The sequence below is a fragment of the Neomonachus schauinslandi genome, chromosome 3, assembly GCF_002201575.2.
Source record: "Neomonachus schauinslandi chromosome 3, ASM220157v2, whole genome shotgun sequence".
NCBI lineage: Eukaryota > Metazoa > Chordata > Mammalia > Carnivora > Phocidae > Neomonachus > Neomonachus schauinslandi.
Genome location: NC_058405.1, coordinates 5,689,141 through 5,708,613, shown reverse-complemented (window position 1 = coordinate 5,708,613; position 19,473 = coordinate 5,689,141).

The window sequence follows — 19,473 nt, the reverse complement described above, 5'->3', positions numbered from 1 at the left end:
GTTGGGTCTCACTCCAAATCAACTGTGCCAGGATCCCTGGGGGATGCTGCCCAGAAATCTGTTTTCACAAGCCCTCCAGCCAATTCTTGTGCTCAAGTTTGATGCTGCTGCTCTTGACTCCTGCCCCCTATTATGTCTGACTAGAGAGGGAGCCTTTGTTCCTCGCATCTGAAATCTTAACCCTAAAAAGTCTCTCTCTGTCCTTTGTTCTGAGACTGCCCCATGCGTAGGTAGCTTCTTTTTGGGAAAATGTGTTTTTAGTCATACTCAAAATTGATGATAGTTCCCAGCTTTCTGAAAGATACTTATACCTTTTGAGAATAGAGGTGGAACAAGAACGGAGAATGGTTCTGGAATAAAGCAGAATCGCATAAAATAAATCAGAAAGGAAAATGTCGTGAAATGTATGTTAGATATTGATATCGATTTGTGCTGGGAGCCTACGCAGTGCTTACACAGGACGCAAATAGATGGTCTGTATGAGGCTCTCAGAACCGCAAAGCTGACTCAAGCTGCCTTCCTGTAAATACGAGTCAGTGGATCAATTCAGTTAAGGATCTAAGTTAATTCAGAGTGAAAAATAGGATTGGTTATTTGTGATGGTTAGGTTAACCTTCCCACTCACTCACCTAACTGCATGGGGCATTCTCCTGTAATGAACTGTTTTGAGATCCTAGAAACCATTTAAAAACTATGTCATTGTAATTGACATTATCAGCTGTCCCAGTCATTACAATGTTTAGAAGAGACTCTATTTCATTCTTTTAAGCCTTATTTAACCCTGAACACACATGTATACACACTCAGATAAACTGCCCTTTTTAATAAATGTGTCACAAAGCTTTGTTTCCAACCATGGAGGAAAATAAGACATCTATCACATTGTTTTCCTCCCACTTAAAAGCTTTTGCAATATACATTTGCACAGGGCGAAACCAGATGGGCGAGCTGGTCTAAGGCTAAGCGTGCTCAGCAAAGATTTCCACAATAAATGGTCACTCCAGTAAAGTTTCTGATTTCTGTCCAGATGTCCTCAACTCAAATAATAAAATGTGGGTTGAAGGGCAATTTGAATACAGTTTTCTGTGTAATCAAAAAGCACATAACTGAAGACTGAACTCAGGCTATAGCTTCATGTGCTGTTTCTGTGTTGTTCTATTTTAATAGCTCCATATGGAGACAATAAAGCGACAAGACAAATAGTCTGTTGGTAAGTTTCAGAACTTCTCTCTGATCCCCGTTCATTCTCTCTCGTCAGGTTATCAGTCCCATCCCCCAATTTTTCTCCCAATCTATAAAACTGGAACAAAAACATTTTTCATTTATACCTAACTGGCAGCCTGACCTAAAACAGCAGAGCTACCACTAAGAATTTTTTCTTAAGTAGCTTTTCTTTTGAAAAGAAGAGGGAATAGTGACTCAACTGGGTTAGGGAGAGACAGAACTTAGTTACCTTTAAATGATACTTTTTATTTACTCCTTCTCTGGGTCCATTGCAATTTTATTTTTAGTCTGCAGTCAAGTATTCTTTCTTTAGCTTCATGTTGACCTCACTGCTCTCTTTGGTTTCTTACAACACAGGCAGTTTTCTGGGCATTTTATGAAGGAAAGTTTTATCCTGATTTTCAGGATTCTGAGACTTAAAAAAAAAAAAGAAAGAAAGAATTCAACATGCTTAAGTGAAAAGCGTTCATTGTGGTATTCGATCTGATTACTTATCATCATCAAGACTATCTATAGTTTTTACTTTTCTTCATTCATGTGCTACCCAGCAATGCAAAATTGATAAATTCAGAGTTTCAGTTCCTAAGAAGATGATTCTGGATATGAAGAAAACTATTCTGGAATGAATTAGAATGAAAATTAAACACTTCAAAGATCAAAAGAGCATCTCTGCCATCCAATGTAATTGTGAAGTTGTTGAGTCGAACAGTCTAGAAAAGCAATTTTTTAAAAACGATGACTTGGGGCGCCTGGGTGGCTCAGTCGGTCGAGGGACCCACTGTTGGTTTCAGCTGAAGTCATGATCTCAAGGTCGTGAGATTGAGCCCCACGTTGGGCTCTGCATGGATTGTCTCTCCCTCTCCCTTTGCCCTCCTGTGCATGCTCTCTCTCTCTCTCAAATAAATAAATAAATCTTTAAAAATACATAATACATACATACATCCAATGGTCTAATGGCTAGACACAACTCTGCCTCGCCATTCAACACATGTGGTTTTTCCAGTCCCACTTGGAGAATTCTCAAGGTAGAATCTCTGTTGCTTCTTTGGTAGTCTTTGTTCTCCTAATTGTCCTCCTTAGTAGACTCTTAGAAGTATAACAGAGATGTCACTGTCACTATCAGGATATATCATTTTTCTGGTGTAAGGGAAGCTGATTCCTTTATTCTTTCTTTATGGGCGCAATATATCAAGGGCCACGATTGCTGGTCCTACTGTAAGGATTACAGACAAATTGCCCCACACTGTCTTCCTGAACTCAGTAAATAACTCGATAGAATCACTTGAGAATCATTCTTAATTCTTTCCTCTCCTTCTCTGTCCACTTCTAAATCACCCCCAAATCCTCTATTCTCTTCTAAGCAGCATTCTAGTCTCTCCCCTCATCCCCATCCCTATGCTCGCCACCCTTGGCTGAAGCCATGGCAGTCCTACCTCTTTCTTCATCTCAGTTGACTTGTCTGTCTTCTGGTCCTAAAGCTCTTCATTGACTTCCCTTTGGATAAACTCCAACCCCTGGAACAGGTGTAAATGGCCCTCTATGCGTGGTTCCAACCTCAGCTCTACCTGCAAAGCTGGATTCCGCTCCTCCCATGGACTTCCATAACAACCAGCATTCCTTCATTGTAACAACCGGCCCCTCATATTGTCCCTGCTCACTTACCTACAGTCTATCCAGATTCTGTGAAGACAAATCATGTCTTATTTAATGGTGCATTCCCAGTGCTTGTCACCCAGTCCACAGTAACTTCCGAAACCATCTAATGACTGGTAGAAAAGAATGGTCATTTTAGGCCAGAAGTCATGAGAGATGGCTTCAAGAATGACCTAGGAGCTCATGGAGAATACATTTTGCCATCATTTACTAGGCTGGCCTACTGTAGTACTTTTACGTACCTCCCTGCCCTCCTGATGTTCCATTCTTCTACTCTTGTTATTAATTCCTTGGGACAGCAGGCAGTGACAATGCAGGCTTGGCATTTTTCCTGCCTCCCGAAGAAAGCTCACACAAGAATGAAGTCCACGCCAGAGAGAAGCATTGCTGAAATGTGGGGAGAATGGAGCCCTGCATCTCGCATTATTAAAGCTAGAATCTCCTTCTTTTTTTTTTTAAGATTTTATTTATTTGACAGAGAGAGACACAGCGAGAGAGGGAACACAAGCAGGGGGAGTGGGAGAGAGAGAAGCAGGCTCCCCGCTGAGCAGGGAGCCCGATGTGGGGCTCGATCCCAGGACCCTGGGACCATGATCTGAGCCGAAGGCAGACGCTTAACGACTGAGCCACCCAGGCACCCCTAGAATCTCCTTTGAATTCATAATTTATGTGACTCAATAATTTTCCTTAATTTGTTCAGTACCTATCCCAGACCTAGAAGTGGTAGGGTGCTGGGGGTCAGTGAAAGTTTTCCAGTGGAAGTGATGGCCAGGTTCAACTGTGGAGGAGAAGCAGGGACTAGAGCTACATAGTGGTTGGGTGGAGAGTCAGACAGCTGAGGTCCTAGGCAGATGGAACGTTATGTGGGATGGTAGAGGTAATATGTGCTCTAGAAACCAGAGGAACTTCACATACAGAGGTGATATTGAGAGATGAGGACAGAGAAAACAGATGTTAGGTTATACAGGGCCATATACACCACCATAAAGAGTTTTAGATCGTGTATTTGAGTAACAAGGAGCAGCTAAGGGATTTTATGCAGCAGAGGGCAAAGTCATACTTGCACTTTAGAAAGATAATTCTAGAAAGTGGAATAGAAATGGGCAAGAAGAAAGGAGGTTGGAAAAACAGTTAAGACACTTAGAATTCTGGAGGGAAGGTAGTGAGCATAAGCATACCACTGGCTGGACTTGAGAGTCACTTAGCAAACAGAATGGATATGACTTGTCTATTAGCTTGTAGGCAGATGGAAAGGAATAGCAAAGAATCAGGGGTGCGACTCTAGTTCCTGGCAAGGGCAACTGAGTTCCTAGTTATATCCCTCACCGAGCTATAACAAGTTTCATATTGAGATTTGTTGATTGTGAGAGCTAGTTGGCTATCCAAGTAGAGCTGTCCATTGGGCAGTTGGCTCCATAGATTTGAAGTTCAGGAGCTCTTTGGCTGGAGAGTCATTGGAAGAGCTAGAGTTGTTAAAATTCTTGGAATGAATGGGACCAACCAGTGAGAGTATTAGAGTGAGAAGAGAAAACACTTCAGGACAGTAACTGGAAAGACTTCAGTATTCAAAGGGCTGGCAGAAGTGTGCTCAGAAGGAGTAGTCAGAGAGAAAGAAGGGAAACCAAGAGTGGTTTTTTTTGGGGGGGTATGGAAACCTTGAGAAGAGGGAGTGGCCAACCACACCACAGCACACCGATGGTGACAAAGAACAACACAGATTTTTATGACAATGATTTCAGCCAAGAAACCAGGTAAAAGACAGATTTTAGTAGACTAAAGACCAAATGGAAGATGACACATAGAGACCACACTTCTAGAAAATTCGTGTATGAGAAATAGGAATTTGCTAGAGGAGGAGAAGATCTTGACATTGGGTCTCCTTACCTTCCTCTCTTTCTTTACATTTTTAAAAACTAGCTGGTATGAACCCAGTCAAACACTGGGGTTGGAAGGAACAGCATAAGTGGCCGTGTTGATGGTGGCGAGGAGAGGGCAGGGCTGCATGGGGAGGGGTCACCCTGGGGCTGAGATTCAGCCTCGGTGTAGCACCCAGAGGTGTAGTCCAGAGGAAGTGGTGCCTTTTGATAATTGTCTTTTCACAGAGATGACCAAAGGGGCCTAGCAGGTCTCTGGTGAAGGCAACGGCCTCCAGGAACTGGCTGAATCAGGCGAGGTCTTGAAGACACAGGAAGGACCAAAGTCTGGAGGATTGGAGCACATGGGATTCTTGGGAGATGGGTGCACTTGTCCGTCAGTTGTCTGGCTTAGTGGTGAGAAGCCGGGGAGAGGGGCTCTCCCCATCCACCCACATGCTCTGTGAAGGAGGGGAGGTGAACTACTGAGACCAAGGGTCAGAGGAGGTTTGTGGAAAACCAAAAAGCTGGAAACAGCCACTGTGGTGGATTGGAGAGGGAGGTGCCGGGTTCTGGCTGTGCTCTTCAGCGGTGGTGTGCGTGACGGACACACAGACCCTCACACGGTTTTCTCAGGGAAGTGTGGCCTCTGCAGGAAGCCTGTTTGAAACGTTTGCTGAACCCCTCCGGTGAGCTGGTCAAACTGTCACATACTCATGACTGTTTCTATGCGCTGGCTTATCTCTGCTTCCCAAGCCTGAATAGCATGAGGGCAGCAGGCCCCGGTTTGAGGGGGTAGCTCTCTTCCTGTTTACCGCTGCCCTAGACCATCGCGACTTTCCAGGTCATTCTAATGAGATACAGTGTGTCTTGGGAAAATACTAGGAAACCGGGAATTTAAAAACAAGAAGGTCGGGTGACATGAGAACTCTCTCCGTGATGGATTCTGGCAAAGTGAGAATGCTGACCAGGAGTTCACCAGAGGGCCGAGGAGCCGGAAGGGAAATCCTCAAAAGGACTCCTGGAAATGGTGTAGCCAGGGCAAAGCTTCTAGAGCTCCCTGGCCTGATGTCTTCAGATACCTCCTTGCTTTAAGTTATGAGTAGTCTATTTTGTTGTTGTTGTTTTTTTTATGATGATGGTAAATGTGTGGGCAGACAATCGCCAATCAAGCTTCCGACCCCTCATTAATTCGTAATAGAGTCGATTGTTGTCACTAAATATAAAACAATTTACCTGCACTTAGAAAGGAATTGGCCCAGGACACTGTGTGACCACAGGGCATTTGTCTATCTCACTTCCCCCGGCTGTGTTTTCTTCTAAAACCTTCACACCGGCATGCATCAAGAGACTGTACGACAAACAAAACTCCCAGCTCCCCCAAGCAGACCACGGACGTTGGTTCGGGCTTGGCTGGTTGCTTTCCTCCATGGCCCATCTGACCCCTCACTCCACCTCTTCACCACTTAGGAAACTGAAGGAGCAAACTTCTTCATGGCTTTCAAGCTATTCCTGTATCAGGAACAATATATTCTTAAGCACTACATGCATCCGAGATTTGTCTCGATGTGGTTCATTTATTTTAATTTGGGACTGTCAGTGGGAAAAAAAAGAAGTAATTAAATTTGTGACTAGCATGGAAAACCATTTAAGTCCTAACGTTACAGCCTGATCCCGACTAGTTTCACTATATTTCTTCCACTTGTCAGATCAAAGTCCCAACTCCTAAAACTCAGCCATGCTTTGATTAATTACTTCACACAATGAATTTGCAAATTATAGTTCTATGTGATTTATGTCATTTTTAGCTTCAATCAGAGTTTTTTTTGGGGGGGAGGATGCTCTCTTCAATGAGCCAGTCAGTCTTCACCTTGGAGAAAGCATGTTTTTAAAAATTGCGTTACAGTGTTTTGTGCTTAGAAAAGAGTTACACATAAAGGTTTTCAATCCTATGTTGCATCCTAACTTGAATGTAGAAGAAACCTGTTATTCTATCTGGAGATAGATATTGTTCTCTCTCTCTCTCTGTCAAACAAATAAATAAAATCTTTTTTTTTTTTTTAAGATTTTTATTTATTTGACAGAGAGAGAGCACAAGTAGGCAGAGCGGCAGGCAGAGAGAGAGGGAGAAGCAGGCTCTCCCCTGAGCAGGGAGCCAGACGTGGGGCTCGATCCCAGGACGCTGGAATCATGACCTGAGCCGAAGGCAGCGGCTTAACCAACTGAGCCACCCAGGTGCCCCCAAATAAATAAAATCTTAAAAAAAAAAAAATCCACATTCCTTGATCTGGCCTGTAAGACCAGGCAGGATTTGCCCTTGCCTACTTCAACAACCTTCTTTCTTGCCTCTTTTCTTCTTGCTGTCCAGCCAGCTTGACCTTCTTGCCCTTCTCTTTATTTTTTTATTTTTAAAAAAATTTTGAGAGAGAGAGAGCGAGCAGCAGCGGGGCAGGGCAGAGGGAGAAAGAGAGAGAAATCCCAAGCAGACTCCATGCTTGGCACAGAGCCCTTCGAGGGGCTCCTTCTCAGGACCCTGAGATCATGACCTGAACCAAAAACAAGAGTTGGATGCTTAACTGTCTGAGCCACCCAGGCGCCTCAACCCTCTTGCCCTTTTTTAGGCATGCCAAGCACTGTCCTGAATCAGGGCCTTAGATGCTCCTGGATCATGTGCTCCCCGAATCCTCAGCTGGATCTTAATTCTGCTTTGCCTTAATGCTACCTTTTCCACGCCTCCCTATCCAAAATATTTTCCCCATCCTTTTAATTTCTATAATAGGATTTGTTTCCTTGGTAACCCTCATGGCCGTTTGAAACCATACCATTCGTCACTTTACTTGCTCTTTCATTGTCTCTCATTCTGACTGTAAGCTCCACAGGACAGGATTATGTCTGTTTATTCCCTTGTGCCCTGGCACCAACAAAATACCTGGCCCAGTGCAGAGGCGCCCGGGGGGCTCAGTCGTTAAGCGTCTGCCTTCGGCTCAGGTCATGATCCCAGGGTCCTGGGATCGAGTCCCGCATCGGGGAGCCTGCTCAGCGGGGAGTCAGCTTCTCCCTCTCCCTCTACCCCGCTCCCCCACTCATGCTCTCTCTCTCTCTCAAATAAATAAAATCTTAAAAAAAAAAATACCTGGCACAATGCGGCACTCACTGCATTGAGTAGATGTGCACCACCAACATTTTTTTTAAAGATTTTATTTATTTATTTATTTATTTATTTATTTATTTATTTAGGGGGTTGGGGAAGGGCAGAGGAAGAGGGAGAGAGAGAATCCCAAGCAGACTCTGCACTGAGCATTGAGCCCGATGTGGGGCTTGATCCCAGGACCCCAAGCTCATGACCTGAGCCGAAACCATGAGTCCGATGCTCAACCGGCTGAGCCACCCAGGTGCCCCAGACGTGCGCCAACAACATTTTATGTTATCTTTTGACAGTGAGGACTCACTGAAAGATTTTGATGACTGGATTGGGGTTTGGGAAGATCATTCAGCAGAAGCCTGGAGAACGGATTACGGAAGTATGAACTTGGAAACCGAGTGACCCAGTTAGGTAGCTCTCGTGGCCTCGCGGCTATAGATGAGAGCCTACACTGAGGACATACGACATCTCATTTACTAAGTACAGGGCTGAGGGCAGACATTAGAGTCCGTTCAGGTGACAGCCAGCAGGCTGCCTTGCGAGAGCCGATGTGGCCGACTGGTAGGGACAGATTAATTGCTTAAGGTTGCAGACAGAGTGCGAGAGCTGAGGCAGGCAGGGCTCGAGTATTCTGTCGGGGGCTTGGCTGCGAAGGAAAGGGGAGGTAGGGTGGGAAAAAGAAGGGTTGTGGGCCTGAAGGAAAGATCTTAACTGTGAAGGAAGCAACTTGAGCACGTGCTCTGATTCCACAGGCGGCCCAGAAGGTATAGAGAGGGAGAGGCTGGGTGTACGCAAAAGTAGAGGCCGAGAGCGAGCAAACCCAGCTGGGCTGGATGGTGTGTGGAGTGCAGGTGGGGGTGGACCCAGGCTCAAGGAGGAGAAGCAGAGTCCTGCTTTTCCTTTGAGCCTGAAGTAAACAAGGCTCCTTGAGGGTGGGACATGATTTTATCTTTCGTTGGCCTCTTCCCAAATGCAGACCCCATTTCTGAGCACAGAGAAACCCATGCATCACAGGTTACTGTATGAAGTGGGGATTTGATCCCGCAAGGCATGTTTCCACCGGTTTATGCTCAACCCTGAAGGCCACTTACAAGCCGCAGACATCACATCTTTTTTTTTTAATGTTATGTTAATCACCATACATTACATCATTAGTTTTTGATGTAGTGTTCCGTGATTCATTGTTTGTGCATAACACCCAGTGCTCCAAGCAGAACATGCCCTCCTCGATACCCATCACCAGGCTAACACATCCCCCCACCCCCCTCCCCTCTAGAACCCTCAGTTTGTTTCTCTGAGTCCATCGTCTCTCATGGTTTGTCTTCCCCTCCGATTTCCCCCCTTCATTCTTCCCCTCCTGCTATCTTCTTTTTTTTTTTTAACATATAATGTATTATTTGTTTCAGAGGTACAGATCTGTGATTCAACAGTCTTGCACAATTCACAGCGCTCACCATAGCACATACCCTCCCCAATGTCTATCACCCAGCCACCCCATCCCTCCCACCCACCACTCCAGCAACCCTCAGTTTGTTTCCTGAGATTAAGAATTCCTCATATCAGTGAGGTCATATGATACATGTCTTTCTCTGATTGACTTATTTTGCTCAGCATAATACCCTCCAGTTCCATCCACATCGTTGCAAATGGCAAGATTTCATTCCTTTTGATGGCTGCATAATATTCCATTGTGTGTGTGTGTGTGTGTGTGTGTGTGTGTGTGTGTGTGTGTAAATATATACCACATCTTCTTTATCCATTCATTACCCCAAAGATACAAATGTAGAGATCCGAAGGGGTACATGCGCCCCGATGTTTATAGCCAAGATGTCCATCCACATCAAATCTTTAACAAAGAGCCAGCTTCCAGATGCACTTTGTCAGGCTTCTCCTCTGCTGTCGTTCTGTGCATCCCACAGCTGGGCAGCATTATGAGCTTCCCTGTATCAAAACATGTCTACAAGCTGTTGCCCCCACTGCTCAGGAGAGACGGGCTCACCCTCCTTTTTTGCTCATTTCCTCAAATAGGAAAAGCAAGGACCTCCAGTGAGGACCGGTGGCTTTATTTCTCTTATACCCTCAGATCTGCTGCCCACCGAGATATTTCTACACTGTTTTGTGGGTCCTTTCAGCTTTGTGGGCACCAAATAACGTGCAGGGGAGCAGGATAGAGCCAAGACACAGCCAAAGCGTCAAAGCTTCCCGTGTCCTCACAGCGAGCTGTACAAATGAACCCCAGTTCTAAAAAGGTGGTCAGGCCAGTGGGCAGGATGGCGTGGTAGCATGCTACCTCCAGGCTCTTAATCCTGATGGCTGTTAGCTGCCTCTCATTGTGGCACTTATTTACATGGCAGAAACACAAAAAATAGAGTCTCCGTCGAACTCTTACTCTGTGCTTCCTTTGCTCTAGCTTCCTGCTGAAGAGAGGGTGATTTTGTTTCCTCTGTGAAAGTCATTTGATCTAGATCCCATGTACTGAATTGTGTATTGGTGTCTAGTTAATCCTGATGGGGTATTATTACTGACAGGCTCGGGGAGGAAATGGCACTTTAGGAAGAAAGGGTATTTAAATGATGGATTTCAGCAAAAAAAAATGAGAAGTCTACATATACATAAATGTATATATATATATATATATATATATATATACACACACACACACATACACACACACATACATACTATTTCCTTATATCTCTTAAACTCAGAACAATTCTCCTTCTGTTTGCTTGTTTACAGTTGGGCTTTTCTGGAAGTTGACACGGGGGGACACTGAAACACTCAGCGTGCAGAGGTTATGAGTGTCAGCTGATCCCCACACACAGGAGTCTTCTGGAGGGGAAACATGCCTCCGAAGATTTGATGTATCGTGAAATCTTAGAATTTACACACTTTCACCTACAAATGGAATTAATATGCAGCTTGGGAATGCAGCGTTGATTCACGTATGCTAATTGGCTTACATTTATAACTTGCATAAGGTTAAAAGTTGTTTAATGTGGTCCAATAACAGATTCTGCTTCTAGACTTCGGAAAATACCTGCATAGGTTTGCTTACCCTTTAGCACTAACGTGACACCAGTAAACAGGTGGCTGCAAGTGGCCCATAATCCTAAAGCACAGCAGGTGAATATTTCACCAAGAGTCTTGGCATGGTGAACACCACCTCTGCATGTCTGCATCCTATGTCAGGTCCTTAGATTTGGGACCAGTACCCCATGGGTCTCAGAATTGCGCAAGATCTCTCAGCGGAATGATGAGATCAGTGTCTGAATGATTTTGTTGCCTTCCCACCCTTGTGGTCACCCATTGTAATTTACAGGGATCATAAGAAACAATGTTAACCTGGGGCGCCTGGGTGGCTCAGTGATTAAACATCTGCCCTCAGCTCAGGTCATGATCCCAGGATCCTGGGATCGAGCCCTGCATCGGGCTCCCTGCTCAGCAGAAAGCCTGCTTCTCCCTCTCCCACTCCCCCTGTTTGTGTTCCCTCTCTCGCGGTGTCTCTCTGCAAATAAATAAATGAAATCTTTAAAAAAAAAAAAAGAAACAATGTTAACCTGGGGATAACCATGGTGTGTTTCACTTAAGGTCTTCTAGTAACTTACTTAGGCACATACAGCTTGGGAAATCTACAGGGTCTAGTTTTATCTCTCCTTTTTTTTTTTTTTCTTCACATAATATCCCACCGTAGGCGTATCTCCTGTACACGAAGAGGACTTTGAAATGCTTCAGTGCTGCAGTCCACAGTACCAATGTACCAATAACATATTTATCCACCCTCCTGATGTTTGCCATGAACAATGTTTCCATTTTTGCCACTATAAATAATAATGTTACAGACATGCTGTCATGACTGAATGTGCCCATCTCTATTTCCTCAAGATAGATTCTGAGAAGTGGAATCAATTTTAGTGTTTTAATCCATATTCATTACCTACTTGTAGGAAGCATGTTATAGACCTAATATGCTTCTTTTGCTAAAAAAGGATATTATCATCACCATTATCATTGTCAAAAAATTTTTAAAAACCTTTTGTTAATTTGATAGGAACGAAATGATGTCCCATTGTTTGAAACCATATATCTCTGCTTATCAGTGATGAGAGTAATCATTTGCCATCATCCACTTGAAATTTTTCTGTGATTCATTTACTGATGCTCATTGTTCTTCTTTATTTTTTTTTTAAGTTAAAATGATGATATAAATTTCCCCTTATCTCTCAGTCATCCTAACCTTGGCTGCACATTAGAATCATCTGTGGTGCTTTGATAAATGTACTAATGTCAGGCTCCTCCCCAGTGATTCCACTTTAATTGGGTGGGTTGGGGTACTAGCTTTGGCATTTTTTAAGCTTCCCCGGTAATTCTGTTGCCAGAGTTAAGGTTCGCTGATCCAGACCCTCCGGATATTAACTGGCTCTCTTATTTTTTTGTTTACTTTTAAAAAATTTTTTATAGATGTTTACATTTTTTAATTTTTTTTAAACCTTTTATTTATTTATTTGAGAGAGAGAGCACGAGCGGGATGGAGAGGTAGAGGGAGAAGCAAGCTCCCCGCTGAGCGAGGAGCCCAATGCAGGACTCGATCCCAGGACCCTGGGATCATGACCTGAGCCGAAAGCAGACGTGCAACTGACTGAGCCACCCAGGCACCCCGATATTTACATTTTTAAATGAAGTCCAGGCATGGGTTCCAGAGAGTCTACAGTATATACTCAAAAGTCAGACGACCTGGGTTGGATCCCGCCTTTGTCCTTCATACGTGATGGCATCTTGAGCAAGTTGTGTCCTCTGCCATGGCCCCTGTTTTCTCTGCTGCAAAGCGGGGTTCATTTAGAGTATATCTCCTACATTTGTTAGAGAGATTAGGTCAGTTGGTATTTGTGAAGCACATACAACACTTCCTAGTACACTGCAAGCATCAGATAAAGTATAAACAGTTCTTTTTTTCTTTTATCGTTTCTTTCATGGTTTTATCCTAAGAAAGTCTTTTCCTACTCTGAGATCAGGTGAATATTAATGTATACTAAATCCTAAGTGTTTGGGAGTTGACTTTTCTATTTGTCATTGCCTCTTAAAACTAAAACACTGAGTCCTGGGATGAATTTGGTGGAAGAAGAAAGAGACAACTCTATCTGAGCCCTCCAGGGCTGATGTACAATTTCCCCAAATCCGAGTTCCACTAAATCACTTATTTCTGATTTTAGGATACCAGTAAAATTTGTTTTCTGACATTCTCTCTCGACTTTCAACACCCACGTAAAATGACCTTAATGTGTACTTTGATGTATTTTGGAAGCATGTCCTCTTCTTGCCGTGGGCCTCATCAGCCCGTGTTCGTCTGTACACCCCTCTAGAGCTCAAAGACAGACCAACTATCAAGAGGCTGCAAATTGCTTTCCAAATGCCGAACGATGACAGGTTCCACATACCTCTGCAAAAATCAAAGGGAAATAATATTATCCCAGGCCCATGAGGTGAGTGGATGCAAAACGACCTAGGGCCATTATTGTAAAGTATTTTACTTCCGTGGTATCTGGGAAAGGTGATTAACGATACGAAGATTGGAAATTTGATTACGGGATTTTGAAATGAGCCGTAATAACATTATGAAAAAGCACATCTTGGTAGCTTTTAGTCTCTCACTTATCACCACCTTCTGCACACACGTTCATTCCTTTCTTCAAATCCCCCATATGTGGGGCGCCTGGGTGGCTCAGTCGGTTGAGCGACTGCCTTCGGCTCAGGTCATGATCCTGGGGTCCTGGGATCGAGTCCCGCATCGGGCTCCCTGCTCGGCGGGGAGTCTGCTTCTCCCTCTGACCCTCCTCCCTCTCGTGCTCTCTGTCTCTCATTCTCTCTCTCACAAATAAATAAATAAAATCTTTAAAAAAAAAAAATCCCCCATATGTTGGATGCCGACCTCACTGTTGCATCATAAATTACATCGCACAATAAGTTCAATGAAAGTTGAATTGTTGCAAAAACAACAGTAAAAGTTTCACGATTTTCACTTTGGGGAAGAGCGTACACACCGTTGTCCTCCACTTATCAACTTGCCATCAGCTCTTTGGGAGCGGCTTGCCACGCCCAAGTTGCTTTCAGGAGTGACAGCATCAGCAAACACGAGAAAAGGGGAGCAGGATGTGCTCAGCTGTGGCGCCACCGGGATATGGGGAGCCTCGGCTGATATGTCTGAGTCAACCCCAGTCCTGGTGTCCTGTCTTTATGTCCCAAGACGCTACAGCAGTGCGAGAGGCTATCGAGGCGTATGATCCAGTTGAGCAAGGCTGTGGATATTTGCATTCTTTCTATCTTGTAAAATCTATCCAAGAAAGGCTTCCAGGGTGGGTCCATTTTCCTGCTCTGGATCTTTGAGATAAAGAAACAGTGCACACTTTTTAACTTTTATGGCTATGCTGGCTTATTTTTTATGTATTATTATTATTTTAAGATACGGGTTCTTAAAATCAGAGGTACTCATATTGGCAAAGGTGCTGAGAGATCTGACGGGAGCGTCCAAGCCCACCGCTGAGCTAGAAACCAGGCGGAGAGCACCGTTTGTGGCCGGAAAGTGATTTGCTGTATTAAACTACAGTAAATGTATCATCTGGGTCATTGACTTGCGTGCCATTGATTTAGTAAGTCTAATATCCCCCATAAACGAAAAATCTTGGACTACACTGTCCTCTATTACATGCGGAGTCCGTTCCCCCCCCCCCCCCCCCCCCCCTCATAATGGAACTACTGCAAGCTGTATTAACTCCGAGGCCACGGGGGACCCTTTAGTGCGAGGAGACTGTTGATTAAATTTCCGCTCGCGCAGCTTCTGGACGTCTTTAACCCGCTCCCAGGGCCTGAGCCTGAGCAAAACCAGGCTCTCCGATTCTGCTTTTCGCGGCCAGGCGCTCACGCTGGGGGTGGGGTCGGAGAAGAGCCATTCTTCCGCCGCGATTCCCAGCGCCGACCCCCAACCCCCGCAGGAAGGCGCGCGGCCCGCGGGTCACGTTCCCCTTGTTTACCCGCTGGGCCCGCTGCGGTGGCGCACTTCTTTTGTTCTCGCGGGTGTAATCTCTGCGGCACATGGAGCTGGGACAATGCCGATGACCCCGTCTCCGACCATCAGAGCGCTCTGTCAAGATATTGTTGTCCCTCACTGGGCCCGAGTCCCATTTTTAGTAGGAGAGAGGAAAAAAAAAAAGAAGAAACAATGGAGACAAATTTAGACCCTGATGGGAAAAGAAAAGCAGTGGCCGGTCTGCGGCAGCGCCGCGGGGCCACGCCCACCAGACCCTTTCCTGGAACCTTCTCAGGGATGCCTGGCCGCCCAGAGGAGCCCTGGAAGCTGGGGCAGGCACGGATGATTAACTTTCGGCTCGCCCGGTGCACACTCACACGCATACACACACACACCCCCCAAGAAAAGAAAAACCACCAACCCCTCCCCCTAACTCTGTGTATTCCAAACAGAGGCAAGATTAACCTCTCTGTTAAGATCTAGACTTGATCCTTATCAACTTTCTTTTCCCAGCCATTCATGGCCAGCATTAAACCTTGCAGCAGATGTGCCTCCGGCCTTTGCACGGCCACTGGCCCGCCTCTTGTGACCCCGGGGCCTCCCTAGGCCCATCCTACGCGCCCTTTTCGGGCTCTGAACAGCCTTCGCTCCTCTATTTTCGTGCTCTCTGCTCCCCCTATCTCTAGACACTGTAAATTTACCCAGTGATGTGGAGAGACATTTATCAGCGTGTAAGATGCATGGCTGATTCGGAAGGTACCCGAACTGAGTGCTATTTGTGCAGCGGCGTAGACGTACGTGCAGGAAGCAATAACTGTGGTCTGCTCTTGGACCGTCTTGTTAATGAGCTGTGAAACGAGGCAGATGCACCCATAAATACGTAATACTAGGTTCCCCGGGAATGATGTTCGCACTATGGTCACCTATCCCGTTTTGGGGTGTGGGGGGGTCTCATTGCGGTGGGTCACAGTGTCTTCTACTTTTTAATGTCTTCACAAATTAGATACATACTTTGGTGGGAAATACAGCACATCATCCCCAGTATTACCACAATGCTCATAAATATCCAAATTTTCAGGCAGATTAAAAAAATGTCCGAGATTTTATACATTTGTGCTAGACCGTAGGTACGGGAACATCTTTCCGTGCCAGTCAGTATAGGAGATTTTACCTAACTGGCGGGCCTGCAGCTTATTGAGGAGAACTCTCTAGGCCTGCAGGCTTTTCTCCCAGTTTCCCTCCTGAGGTCTCCACTTTACTTAAACAGAGAAGAAAGAGGTGAGGGTCGGGCGGAAAGGCATGGCAATCAGAACCCATGGATGAATGAGGAGATTGTAAGACCAGGGCTGAGAAAAAGACAGTGTTTTCTTGTTTCTCTTTAATCCTGAAGAAGAATACAACCGGCTGATTGTCAGGGAGCACACACTTGGGACATGTGAAGTGGTTTACCACAGGGAAGGTGCAGGGAGGTCAGGGACGTGCAGACGCACACTCTTTTGCATGAATCTTCTATAATTTTGCCCAAAATACAAACTGCTTTCTCATGTCCCCCAAAACTTTATGCCACCAAATCCTAGATACCTTGGTAGCAGAAATGAACACGTTTCACTTGAAAGGTACTGGGAAAACTGTATTAAGGAAGACTAGAAATTGTACCCTTTGACTTTCTCTACTTTTGTCTCCTTCCGTATTCTCCGTGCAGCGTCCAACACGGTCAACACGGTCTTTGCTGGCAGTCGCCGGCCCCCCGCCCCTCAAGAGCCCAGCCCACTGACTCCTATCTCCTTTCTAGTCCCTGTGGCTGCATCTTTTCTCCCTGTCTTTCACCTTGTGACTTTTACTCTTCCTGCTGCTGCTCATGGTAACTGCACTGTTTGCTGCCAGATTTTTAGGGGACGAATTGGAAATGAAGAGGGTGTCTGCTGCCTCGTGTGAGACAAAGCTATGTCCTGGCGCTAAGGTATGAGAGGCAATGTGGGGAGGGTTCAGAATGGAAAAGGAGGGGCGCCTGGGTGACTCAGTCAGTTGGGCGGCTGCCTTCAGCTCAGGTCATGATCCCAGGGTCCTGGGATCGAGCCCCACATGGGGCTCCCTGCTCAGCGGGAAGCCTGCTTATCCTTCTCCTTCTGCCTGCCGCTCTGCCTACCTGTGCTCTCTATCTCTGTTACATAAATAAATAAAAATCTTAAAAAAAAAAAAAAAGAATGGAAAAGGAATTGAGACTGGATCTTGTTTATATTCCCTAATATTGCAGCTAGAGGTTTTATAAAGGTAACAGTGATTCTATATGAAACTTTTCATTGTATGTTTCTTTGGTAGGGTGCACCTTCTTATTCATTGAGTACAGTGAATATATGGTCAGTCCAACCGTCCTTCTTCCTCCTGAGGGGGTGTATACAGTGTGGGACAAAAGCTTGTTTTGGTTTGTTGTCTAAATTCTCTGCTCATTTCGTCCTCCTTCATCACAGGGAAGACAGGGCAGTCTGGGAAAGACTGAAGAGGAGAATTTAGAGCAGGGTTTCTAAACTGTGGGCACTACTGATACCCTGGGTTGGCTGATTCTTTGTTTGGGGCTGACCTGTGTTGTAGGGTGATGAGCAGCCTCCCCGGCCTCTACCCACTAGATGCCTGGAACACTCACCTCGCACCGCCACCTCAGATAGGACAGTCGGAAGCGTCTCCAGGCATCTGGGGACTGGCAGCCCTGCTCCTGTCTGAGACCCACCCACAGGGTTGAGATCGTGTGGGTCATTGCCTTCTCACTCCCTGTGACCCCATAAGCCAGTTCTGCCTTGGAGCATCCGAACTGTAGCTCCCACATCCGGGACCTGTCTTCTCATGACCTTTCCACAGCTCATTTCCTCAAATCTGTCATCTTTCCCTTCTTAACTTGCCTCATTTCATGTCATAGCATGACCCCTACCTGAATTTATCTCACACTTTTATTTGTTCGTTTCTTGCTGGCTTCACCCCCTAGAACAAAAACTCTTAAGAGGACTGAAATTTTAGCTGGTTCACAAATGTATTCCAGGCAATACCTGACATCTTAGAATGCGGTTACATGTCTTTGTTGAATGAATGAATGAATGAATGAATGGGCAACTGAATGACCAAGCCACCATCCCGGCTCCAAGCAAGTCCAGGAGTGGCGACTTCTGGTTGGAGAGAAGCACGTGAGGGCATTTGTTTTGTTGCTCATGCCCAAGGTTGGCGTCCTCACACATCTTTCCAATTCGATTCATCAGTAATTGGTTAAGATTATGAATTCTTCCCAGCGTGGAGGATTTGTCAGAAAATGAAAGGTTCTCACATTCAAGTTGAATAGGTCTTTGGTACTCAATATATATATATATTTTTTCCCATGGAAAAGAACATTGTGAGACTATTGTTGTTTCCCTTTCCTTTTCTAAATTGTTATCAAGATGCTGAAGGAAGTGATGCTAGTGATTCAACCAGTGATTCCCTCCCTAAGTCAAATTTTGGTTCTTTAGAAAACAGATCACACACACACACACAACTATGTATATACTTTTTGTTGTTGTTGTTTCTACCCTGGAAGGGAATGAACTATGGACGCAAGCTGGTGTACAAGGTGCTGGAACTCTCCGTGTTTCCTTTGCACCAAGAGCCTCCTTCTCATTCGTGGAAGAACAATGATTTTGCAAACGGTCTCATCTTTTGTGTGGACACCGGGGCACCTGCCCTTACAGTCTTGAGCCGTGCAGTTGCTAGGGAGGAATGTGCACTGGCTTGTGAGCAAGTCTATTTCATGGGTCCTGGAAGTATTTGGTCAGCTCTGTGCTGTCTTTGTGCTCTCTCTAAAGAAAGGCCACTTTATGTCTGTGGACAGACTGCCTGGGCTCAACCAGCCTCTACCAACTGGGTAAAGACACCTCAACTCGAGGCCTCAGTTTCCTCGTCCATGACTGGAAGTACATAATCGAGTTTACATGTTGGATTATTAAAGGGATCATATACACTGTTGGATCATATACCAACAGGGCCTGGCATTTAGAAAGTTCCTAAAACTGATGACTCTGTTATTTAATGCACTGTAGTCCTACTTCTGGGTTAGAGAAATCCTATAAATGCTGGCAGGAGATATTGTCTGGTTCAATTGTTTTCAATGCTGGTTTATCCTAGACAGGATGTGGGAGAAAACAATAGGCAGTTTTTTTTTTTCATTGAGAAACGACATTTATCATATTCTTCACTTATAAAACTACTATTTGGTCATTACAGAAAATCTAAGAAATTTTTTAAATTAGAGGAAAAAAAATGAATTGTAAATCCTCAGCATGTATGTGTATTTCTTCCCACGTGTACTCTGTGTGTGTGCGTGTGACAGAGAAATAAAGTTAGCTAACCTATACTTCCTTTTAACAAATAAACTCATTGTTCTTCTTTCCATTATGAGTTCATTAATAGCCATTTTGCAAACACATAAAATAATAAAAAATAAACCACTCTGTCCCACCCTCTAGGGGTCACCACGCAAAGGTAATACATTATATTTCTTTTGGGGACTTTTCCCTTACGTAAGTTTTTGATTTGTTTTGAAATCTAATTTCTATATATAT